The 8,905-nt window shown below is 39.8% G+C and overlaps 1 protein-coding gene across 1 annotated transcript in view; it reads right to left on the bottom strand.

The window, feature by feature from the left end:
- Window positions 1-4,458: 4,458 nt before the first annotated feature.
- The window catches only part of LOC108752941 (protein krueppel-like), a 17,870-nt gene continuing 13,423 nt past the window's right edge, over window positions 4,459-8,905 (bottom strand). The window contains exon 4 of the mRNA XM_018494194.1: window positions 4,459-4,474. The gene's annotated coding sequence lies outside the window, so the exon portion shown is untranslated. The remainder of the gene's footprint in view (window positions 4,475-8,905) is intronic.

The following is an 8,905-nucleotide window of genomic DNA, read 5'->3' as shown; positions in this document are numbered from 1 at the left end:
GTACACTTTTGATTCGCGTGTGTGTGTTTTATGTGATTCAGAATAAAGAATCACACTGTACACAAAAATGACATAAGATCGACGGATCATCCGACAAAAAGACATATTGATTTGCATAAGATATTCATTGGCCCAGCGGTCTTTTGCTATGCTTACGCAGCTTATGTCATTTCATCACGTGAATACCTACGTCCGATCAGGGCGGGGGGGTCACGTGACCAGTTCTCTCCAATCTCTTCTATGTCTTTAATTCTCATGTTCAATTAGAGGAGATACGGATAACGTGATGCAATCCGAGTCGGAATTCAGTAAGGAAGTTTCAGAATTCAGTCAGCAATACGTCTTTACAAGGACACGAGGTTTCTGTGAATCACCCTGTATTATGCAGGATGCCACACAGATTAGTGCCAAACTTATACGATATGTTAAGTAGGTGAAAATAATTCATTTAAATAAATTTATGCTACCAAAAATGTTTTATTAAAAATTTATAAATATTATTTAAAACTTTACAAGCAAATTATTTTTCAAGCAAATTGAGCCAGTTCTGAAACAACGTTGCTCAATTTTCGATCTTTGAAAAGTAAGATTTTACTCTTTAGAGTGTGATTCATTCTAAATTTTTAATATAATACAAACATTCGGAAGATTTCTCAATAATCATTAGTTCGATGAATAAAAACCTGAATTTTCACAGAAAAAAGAATTATCGAATATTTTTACATTGTAACTATTGTAACAGTTAATAAAATCCGTGTAGAGATCAAGACTTGTCAACTGTTTTAACCCAGTAATTCCATATAACGAGTTATGGAAAACAATTCTGTTCAACAAATCTTTAAACGTTTATAACGTTAACTTTTTAATAAAGCAGTTTCAGCCAGAAGTTTATCTGAACTTTTCTCACCTACTTGACCTGATTAAAATATCGTATAAGTTTAGCACTGATCTTTACAAGCACTCTCTGTATCTGACGACGAATATTTACCGTAGTTATTAGCAAATATCTATCGAACGAATGCATCGATTGGGGTATTTGTTAGGCTAGTAATCTTTTTGGTGACGCGACCTAGGATTCATATATAATTATCATAAAAATGACCCTTTTTTTTCCTTCTTGAGACCATAAATACGTAATAGAGAAACTGTTTTTTTTTTTTTTTTTCGGACGGTCGCCGCCTCTGTTGTCGGAAGCACCTGCCCGTCCGTGACGAAAAATTTTTCGATGTACATCGGGTTTGATGCCTAGCGATTTTAAGCAGTGGCAAAAGGATTCGCCATATGGTAGCTTAGGATGAACGCCGCCGCGAGGATCGAACAGTCGTGCCTTGAGAGCCAACGGTTCGGGGAACTGAAGACCCATTTATTTGGCGTGTGCTGTATAATTAGGACTAGGAGAACTGGCCACACGGGAGAGCTTATTGTCTATCCCTTTTTCTTCTTCTTTCCCGATCCATGTGGAAAGTTTTGGAAATATATTATACCTATGCTAGGCGCCGTGTGGTCAGCTAAATTCGAGTCTGAGCTTCGCTTCACTGGTCGAGAGACATTTCCTCAAATACCTGAACACCGTTACAGAAGATACCTGTTCTAATCGACGGGAAGAAAGATAAGGAGTTGGAGATTTGTATATGTTTTCGAGCGAGATAGAAATGATACTGTACCTCCACTTTCGCTTATCTATTGTATTAGTGGAAGAGAGTTAACTTTTTTCTCGTTTCGACATATGCCGAGAATAGCATCTGTAAAACGGTAAATGATATATGTAGGCTGCTGCACAATATTTAAGAGAAAATCGCGTTGTATTCTGAAGAATCGATCAACATACTTATATTACTTCTTACTAACTTTCGTTATTCTATTGCACAACATCGATAATTCGTTATCCGAAATTTATTCTTATTTGATAATAAACTGAGAAAAAAATGCTGTTGAGATTCAATTAAAGTCTATATCAGGACGCTCGTACGGTTTCATGTCGGTCCTAACAAAATCTTATAAGTGTCTATTAATTCATGTATATTTTTATTCACATAAAGGCCTTGATTATTTAAATAATAATTTATGCCTTTATGTCAATAAAAATATATGAATTAATCACTTATGTTAGTGACAGCCCGTAATATAGACTTTAATTGAATCAACAGTATTTTTTTCTCAATGTAATTTTATTTATAAGGATAGCAACAATTTGTACAAACATGTTTGTAGCGCGATCATACATATGTTCATTGAAATCGACGCACAGCCCACCCCCAGGTGAGTCACCCCTTCCCCTCCCCCCCGTATAATACGGTGAGGACGCGCCGTGCACCCTAGGATTTCACGTAATTTTGGGTTTCGTAGGGTAAACGGTATCGCGTTTCTTGGGACGCACCGACGGATTGGTGCATTGTCAACCGACAGGAGCCACCTAAGGCTCCCGGGGTGGTTGGCAGTCTCGGATCCCTTTCTTCCTCCGCGGTAGAGCACGCGCGCTTTACCTCTATAAAGGAGCTTTTTTTTCCATCAGAAAGACAAAAAAACAAGGCATGCCGAGGTAAAAGCGGAAAAGGGGGAGCGCACCTCCCGCTCGTCCTGCATCCCTTGCTTTTAGGGACGCGTGGCGTGGCACACGACGCCATTATTCTTCCACTTCGTCTTCGCTCGGGATCTTAGGACGATGTCGCGAGAGAGAAAGGAAATTTACGGTGCGCTTGTTGCGATGCAGTCCGGAAAAGTTATCGTCACGTCGTCGCGACTACCTTCGTTGATGTTTAAAAAGATGAAGTTGAACTCTTGATGATATCTCGCGCAAAACGGTACAACGATGGATATGTTGTTTACGACAGAAATTTACGAGAGATCAATGATATGATCAGTGATATATCGTAAGATCATCAGAAATCAGACATGTCTAGTTAAAAAAAAAAAAAAAAAAAAAAAAAAACCAGCACCATTATTGCTAGCAACGCAAAATTTAAAACTGTCCAGTTAATAATAAAATTGATCGAATAAAATTTCTCACGTAAGTTATCCGATAGGCATTAAAATAGTCGTCGTCTCATCATTTGCATATTCACATTCTCATTTCCATATAACATTTGTATAACTCTTATCCATATTAATAAATTAAAGTAATAAATTAAATTAAATTTATTATGCGGAAAATAACGAAGCTCGAAATAAATTAAATTATTAATTTATTCCGCGAAGAGATTTGCGGGCGCGCTCTAATTCCGTAAGTTTACCTACCTCTCTCATCATGAAAGATAAATTGCATCGAAATTAGACACGCACGCGCCATTACACGCGCGGAGACGATCGCAATTGAATTTGTGAATGTTTACCTATTTGTAGCGGTACTTCAGGTAGCTGCGTACAGATCTCGAGGGTCCTCGGCGTGCTTTTCCGGATTCTGACCCCAAAACAACACTCAATGGCACAAGAAAACGGAGCGCTGCCAGATTTCCTTGACGTGTTGGCACAATTTTTGACAATGGGGCCAATGCTGTCTCGGAGTAAACTTATATGCTTGCACCGTTGCGACGTTGGTTCCCCTTGGTCCTGCGCTCTAAATTCAGTGCCTACTTACCTTCCACTCGTTCCTCCTGCAAGAGTCTGAAAGTTTCTATAATAGTATTAAGCAAGAAAATAATGTTAATATCGTGAGTTAAGATTACTCGCTTTTTAAAACGCAAAAAAAAAAAATGATTCTACTCCAAAGAATCTAAAGAGCACAATCAAGATTCTTGCAAATTTTATATTTTAATAGAGAAACATCTTTTAATAAAACAACATTTTAATAAAACGTCATTTACAATCGATAGATATTATAAAATATTTTATATCGAAAATTAACTTTTGTTTCGGGAGATACCATATTTATTCTGTATATTATTATAATTTAAATTTGTTGTAGCCGTGATCGAAGATTATTTTGTTTTTACTTATGCATAATTCATTTCCAGATATATGATTATTTACTAATTGACGAAAAGAGAGTTTTCAATTAGTCCGTTTTATCAATGTGGTTTTATTAAAAAAATATTTCCATATATGAAAAATGCACGATAAAAATATATTAATATATTTTGCCACAATTTTTATCGTGCATTTTCTCGCTTCTACGTCACAATCTGTGACAGCAGATCTGTAAACAGAAGCCTTAATGTTAAATGCAATTATTTTACTATTTTACACTTCTTGTGACCGAACGAATATCACAAGAATAAATGTTATCGCAGATTATTCAGGTTTATCAGACAAAAGAAATGAAAAACGGGATGAAAACGGAAATAAAGAGTCCGGAGACTCGAGAGACTGCTGACCTATGAATTCGAACGATTCAGCCTGACTCGATCCGCTGCATCTGCCACGTGCCCCCATATTACAGCATAATGTGTCACTGTGCCACGGTGGTACCACCCCTCTCTTGAGCCCTTCAGTAATGCCTGCAGCTTCGCCCGCTGCTTGATCGCGCGTGTATGGAATCCTAGATTTTGGAAACCCGAATGGTACAGCTGAATGCAGGTCGCGCGCGCGCGCGCCGGTCCTCCATCGGGGAGGAAACGCACTACGGGGAGGGTTTGGGAGAGAGAGATGGTTTTTCAACATGCATTCCCCCCCCTGCCCCCTCCCCCTCTTTCCCTGGGGTGGCTGCTGTCGTTCCTCGGTATTTCTCTACTCCGTTTTCTGAATCAAACGAGCGAATCCGTGATGCAGCAACCTCGGATGAGTCGTGAAAATATTGTCGCTTTTGTTATGCCCGCGGCACTCTATCCGAGCTACGCAACGGCACGCCGGGAAATAACGATCCCCGAGTGATAATGTTTTATCGATGACACACCGAGGAATCTCGATGGGAATTACTTCCCGCGGATTTGCAGCAGTGGAGTGTACTAAATTTAAATCTATTAGATTTAACTATATTTAAAGGGAATTGAAGTGGAATAGAGTAAAATTCGGCACGTGTTAAAATCCGATGTGAAATCGATACAATTTCATCTGGTCTAATTTCGTTATCGGCGAAAGGATCCCATCCTTTTCATAAATATTCATGACACAGTTAACGATTAACACTGCCGATGATTCCCACAAATATCGCGAATCTGTTTAAAATTCTTCACGAGAGTCCACATTTATCTTTCCGTCGTTGTATCTTATTAAATCATTACTACATTATTATAGGTTCGATATGACGAGGTATGGATTATCGGGTCAGGTGCCAAATAACTGAGACTCGCGGGAAACGATTAAACAGTGAGATTTAATAATAAAAATAGTTTGACAGAGCAGTCAATTTAATGGAACATTCGAATAACTGATTACAGAAATTGTGTGATTGCAAAGATCGGGGCACGAAATTACGAGTAAACACGTACAATATTAAAGGTTCCTCTCCTTCGCTTTAACTGTTATTCATAATAAGAATTCAAAATTGGCAGCAATGTAGTAATAATGATAATTATTACAATTAGCGTTATTCTCTAGACGCGAATTACTTACAAAACAGTTTACATTATATTTGTACGAACGATATTCTTCTCACTTTCTCACTCACTCTCATTCTCGCACGCAACACCTACACACACAAACACACGCACACACACACACACACACACACACACTCTCTCTCTCTCTCTCTCTCTCTCTCACTCTCCGATTCGTAATACACTTTTCTTATCTCTCTTTGCTCTTTTATTTATTATAGGAATATTATTTAAAATCAGTCTTGTGGTTGAGATATATTAGGTGTACGGTGAGGTAGTGTCTGTTTCATAGTATACGTACAATGCCGCTTGATCTGCTGTTCGCGCTGTACGTTGCGTATCGAGCGCATTCAATTAACGACATTTATTAGTTATTAATTAACGACATTTATTAATTAACGGCATAATTTGCGACGTTAATTGAATGCGGTATCGTTCTCGGGGATCCATCGTAGACCCGGCGGTCCGCGGGATCGCCGACGACGATCACCGTAGTCGAGTATCGCGAGTACAGGTACATACAACGTTATCGTAACGTTACCGTAACGTTCGCGGCGAACGATCAAGCGGCCGCGCGCGTTTCGCGCCCTTACAGCCGTATAAAACCGATTATCATTATTATCTATTACTTCGTGAGACCGTGTTCCATTTTCACTTTTTAATCGTAGGCATAAGGTCTGAATTTGTACCGTGTTATATCGCTAAACGCGCGCGAGAATCCGCGCGGACGATCCTCCTCGGAGGCGGGGGGAGGGAATGGATGAGGGAGAACCGGAAGGGAACGAGAGTTTTTTTATTGTCGCGCGCCGCGCAGTTTCCGGCGTGGTCGCGAAAGGGTTGGCACTCTAATCTGGGATTAAGGGGGGTGGGGGCGGGGGCGTTAATTATTTCGTGCGGTATTACAAGGGGCGTCCGCACGCGCTCGGATTTCGCGCGCGCCGCGATAATTAGCTGTATAAAATTATATAGATATAAATTTAATTACATATATAGAAGTATACACAATCGTACATCCTCTTATCCGAGCCACTGGAACATGGAGTACGGAGTGCGATTCGAGTCACAGCGACTCTGAGCTCTTGGTACAGCGACTCGACTGGATAACGGAAATCGTTCGACAAAATTCTATGAACGTATCGTACGCTCTCTTATTTTCACAAACAAAAAAAAACAAAAAAAAGAAGAAAGACAGAAAGAGCTAAATTATGCAGCAAAATGCACGAGAACGAGATATAAGAGAAGCAGCCGAATATTAGAGTTCATTAATAAATATCAGAGTTTAATTCGTTGAAGCGTAACACGTTCGTGCGGGTACAAAAAAGAAACAAATTTGTACCTGTTACGATAAAAGCGATCAATTGGTGTTCGTACGAAATCGTCTGGTGATTCCATAGAATCACCGGCTATGCCGGTGCATGTAATAAAAATTTTGAATTACGTATATGCCACTGGAGCGATTTTATGTAGAAATAAAATCGTTGTCGGTTATTATTTTATAAAGATACAGTCATCGTCGATCGATCATCAGTGATGAAATTAAACAACTGCCGTTGTGTAACATCACTAGTGACGGAGAGAGGGAGGGACAATTTATAAAATCATACGTAATTACGCAAGAGGCGTGGGAATTTTTTTTTATTCGCCAAAATAACTGGCGATTCTGTAGAATAACTAGGCATTTTGTAGGATCACCAAATTAGATCACCGAATTAGATTCACCATTTCCATCGTAACATATTGACTAAAATTCGTATATAAAGAACAGATAATCCTTTCCGTTTTATATATATAATTTTCCCTTTCCGTTATACACATATATACATATATATATCTATATTTTTTTTTTAATACTTTTTCTAAACAGTTTAAATATTCAAATGCTTTTGTATGTCCCGATCGTCCATCTTGTCCAGTCGTATCTTTAAGATAGATTGTCTTTGTCTTCCTGTTACTCTTTGCATAAAAATCTATAGTAATATCTTATTGATAATAAGATATTTCCTATCTTTATCCTTCATGCAATATTACTTGTATATTTTGTCGTACGTTTCAATCACCATCCGTACAACGTACTCCTAGTTCGAGTACACGTCATATAATTAATACATTACAATTATTCGACACAAATATATATATGTATATATATATATATGTGTGTGTATATATATATAATATGTATACATAGTTTTTGCACGTTAAGAGTAAGAGGACAACAACAATAATGATTACAGTAGGACAAGCGATAACCCTATTCATTAACCACGACGCTTAACGTGATTCTTCGTCCCGTCGATATCTCAGACATTCCTGTGACTCAGGTCTGCTTATATAAGGAAACGAAAAAGGTAGCGGGCCGATATCCAATCCAGGTCCGGCAGGAACGTAAGTTTACAAACATCGTTTCGGAACTAACAACCATTAACTAGAAATCGATATCTCTCAAGGTACTCTTGCATTCAACATCGCGTAAAGCGTGCTGCGTTACACGCGACCGGAAGTCGCTAACTTACACTTAGTTAGAAGAGAGATTCTCTCGATCTCGGTAACGCGGGACGCGATCGAACGTCGAACGTTAGGAACAAAAACTAGGACGCGATATATCTGGTTCAATCGGTTTTGATTCCCGACCGACAATTACAAATTCGCCACCATTGCCGATTCGGAATCGTCGCGATTTCTGAATCCGTCCGATTGTAACTTTAGGACGCGTGAAGTATCGTCCAAATGTCTAAGCAAGCTCAGCAAACGTAACTGAGAGAACGTGCAGTGCTGCCGTGAACGTGATACTACTGGAAATAACGAGCGACTTACCGAGCGAATGATAACGCAAATCGATGCGCCCTAAATCGGTGCGTGTTCGAAAATATTAAGCATTGACTAAAGACGGCACAATTTCGACGAGTTCAATACTTCGATAATCGCGAAAAGGAGAAGAGAATCAAAATAAGATACACCCTATGCCGATCGTCGCCGCGATTCGTTCGACGCGAACGAGCATAGAGATCGCTTTCGTATTCCCGTGACATCCCGTATTTGAACTCGACGAAATCACGGCTTAACGTCGATCGCTATTCTGAAGACGCTATTCCGAGGGGGCGTTTCCTTCGCGTTGTGACGATGTTAATCGTCACCTATAATTGGGCCGCGTGACGAGGGAAGGTTTTTGCTCGGAGCGCGCGCGCTCTTGACAAGACAACTCTTCCTCGGCGCCGTTCGATTAATCGCGGTGCCTCTCTCGTCGCAGACCCTCAACTCGATACTACGTCGTCACCCCGTCGCAGCGTTTTCGTCGCGCCGAGTGACGGCGCGAAAACCGGTTCCTCGTCTTCGCGATTGTGTTGCGGACTGACCACAAGTAAATTCGTTAAGTGATTCGTCCTGTCATGGCACCACCGCTCGTTCATCTGTCATTCCGACCTCCGGAAGAAAGAAAA

The sequence above is a fragment of the Trachymyrmex septentrionalis genome, unplaced genomic scaffold, assembly GCF_001594115.1.
Source record: "Trachymyrmex septentrionalis isolate Tsep2-gDNA-1 unplaced genomic scaffold, Tsep1.0 scaffold112, whole genome shotgun sequence".
Lineage (NCBI taxonomy): Eukaryota > Metazoa > Arthropoda > Insecta > Hymenoptera > Formicidae > Trachymyrmex > Trachymyrmex septentrionalis.
Note: the sequence above shows the minus strand (reverse complement) of the source record. Positions and strands in the feature narration are given on the sequence as shown.